Genomic DNA, 2,888 nt, shown 5'->3' on the forward strand with positions numbered 1-2,888 from the left:
TTATGTGTGGCTGGGTTTGATTTTTCTAGGATTGCACTGTGAATGGTTGCATTTACATGACTTAAGGAAACTTTGTAAGTATTCACAGTGTTTTCCTGCAGTCCTGGTACTGAATCTTCAGAGTCTTATATAAGGAGTCAGAGATACTCTCTCTCTTTCCTCTTGGTTTGCTTGGTAGTAGAAATTATTTCTTCCACAGACATTTGGAAGAATTCATGGTTGAAGACATATGGGCATATAATTTTTTCTTGAAGTTTTTCTAATGAAATAGTAAAAGTTTTTACTAGATAATGAAATGGTAAACTTTTTAAAATGTATTCTTCTATCAACCTTGGCAATTGTTTTTCTGCCCCTCAAATATATCCTACATAATTTTCCAAAGTAATTATCATAAAGTTTTCTTAATATAATCAGTTCCTTTCAAGCTAGGATGATTTTAATGGTGACTTATTTCGTGTACTTGATAATTGCAAAGTAATATTTTTTTCTTTTTCACACCTTTGGTGTCAGTCGATATTTATAAAAATCTCATACATTTGTAAAATACTTAAACTACTTTCTCATGAGATGGGATTTAATTTTCACATATGTATGTTTTAAGACTAATTATTTTTTAATTTCAATACTTCCCAGATCCCCCTCCTATGTTCTACTTCTTGGAAGTGATGTGTCTCCATAAGTATGTGGTCAATGTTTGTTACTGGTCAGCTGCTAAAACTTTCTCACCGTCCTTGGTCATTGAAGGATGACTTGAACATACATGGTTTCAATCTGGTATAATCTTTTGAGTTTTAATCCACTCATTCATCTCTTCTGAAGTAATCTAAACATCACCTTATAATTATATCTTTTGCTATACTCGGCATCTGCCCTCCTCCCTCTGAGGATGCACTGGTCCAAACATAGGACATCTGGGACATGCTGGACAGTTTGGTTTCCTTTGTGTTTTCTGGTAAATTTACACCCAGAACCTCTCACATGAGATCATTTGCTCTGCCCTCAGCACTTTCTTTGCCTTTTTATTTCGAAGCAGAGTTTCATCAATTTTCCTTGGAGGCCCATCCTCTTGCTTTAGCTTCCCAGGTACCTGAGTTTGGAGCCCTGTGCCTCTGATCCAGAATTCTGCAGGTCTCTTACAGACCCCTCAGTAGTCCTTTCTCTTCATCATCAGGTGTGCATCGTCAATTACTCTATTTTATAATTCATTATTCCTACAGTGTCTGAGATTTATAATTAATATTTATGACTGTAGCCTGTTTTTAACCCCAAATCTACACATTGTTTGTTTGTTTTTTGTTTGTTTTTGTTTTTCGAGGCTAGGTTTCTCTGTGTAGCCCTGGCTGTCCTGGGACTCACTCTGTAGACCGGGCTGGCCTTAAACTCATTTGTTTGTTTTTATGAGACATGCTCATACTATTGAACTCTTGCTTGTCATCACCTGTTATACAAACATGACTGGCCTTGAGCTCACAGAAAATATTCCTGACTCAGCTTCTTGAGTGCTGGGATTATAGATATGTACCATGACTTTCCAAAATTCTTAATTCAAGTTATATTACCTAAGGATATAGCTCAAAGGCTTTCATGTGCCTGGATTGCATTCCCAGAATAACACACAAAGAAAGTTATATTATTTAGCTCAAAAATATCCATTTAATTTGTTTATAAGTGCTAATTTATGGTTGAACATTTCTTCCTCTTGCCTTATGATAAAACATTTATGAATCTTTTTATCTTAATGATTTTAAAATCTTATTTATATCCTCAAGCATCTGTGGTCTTCTGTATTTTTTCTTACATTATTAATTATAGGTTGGATGGATGTTCATGATAATTTGCAAGTTTGGAATTTCGATGCTATTAAAATATGCACAGGTTCTCTCTCCTGGTCAGGACCAATTCAACAACATGGGATTAACTTATCTTACCTTCTGTCAGGCAGAAAGAGTAGGAACTCAATGACCTTAATCAAGATTACATTACAATTTTAAGAAAGGTCATGTGGCCTTTTTGTCCCCTCATTTTCTAGGTCATGGAAGATTTCTGCCAGAGCTTAGCCTAGGCACTTAAGCTGATCTGTTCCTTACAAAAAAATAGCTTTTCGTTGCTTCAGCATTTCAATGTACTCCTAGGTAAATAAGTGCTCAGGAAGTTTAGATGTAGGATCTCTTTGCAGATAACAGAAAATGATATTTTTCAAACAGAGACACATGAAGTTCATTATGGAGGGTGAGTATAGAGTCAAATTAAAAATATTCCAATATGCAAAGTAGCTTACAGTAGAGTGGTTCAAAACAGAAATCCAAGGTTAGAGTGGTAACACAGATGGCTAAGTGCTTGCCTTTTTGATCCCAGAACTCATGTTAATTAACTTCTAGGTGCAATAGCCTGTGTTTGCATTGGCAACTTCTGGAGGGAAGAGAACAGCAGATCTCTGGGGCTTGCTGACCAACCAAGCTGGCCTAATGGGTGGACTCTAGGACATTGAGACACCCTGCCTCTAAAAAGCAAGGTAGACAGTTTCTGAAAGAATGTATAAGTCAGGGGAGTGCCTTAACCCAGAGACTCGGGTGAGAGCCACCATTTTCTCTCAGGTGAGTTTCTAAGACAGGAGCAGCCAGCCAGGAGGCACAGGTCCCACGAGTCACAGGGGAGTTGCAGGGCAGCAGGGACAGGACCCTCTCAGCTTCCTCATGGCAGAGGTGGATCAGCGACCTTCTCTGACCCTTCCCTGCAAGTGGAGGGCCAACCTCCAGGGAGTGCCTAAACCCAGAGACTCGGGTGAGAGCCGCCATTTTCTCTCACATGAGTTTTTAAGATGGGAGCAGCCAGCCAGGAGGCACAGGCCCCATGAGTCTCAGGGGACTTGCAGGGCAGCAGGGACAGGA

This window comes from Mastomys coucha, unplaced genomic scaffold, assembly GCF_008632895.1.
Source record: "Mastomys coucha isolate ucsf_1 unplaced genomic scaffold, UCSF_Mcou_1 pScaffold23, whole genome shotgun sequence".
In the NCBI taxonomy this organism is placed as follows: Eukaryota; Metazoa; Chordata; class Mammalia; order Rodentia; family Muridae; genus Mastomys; species Mastomys coucha.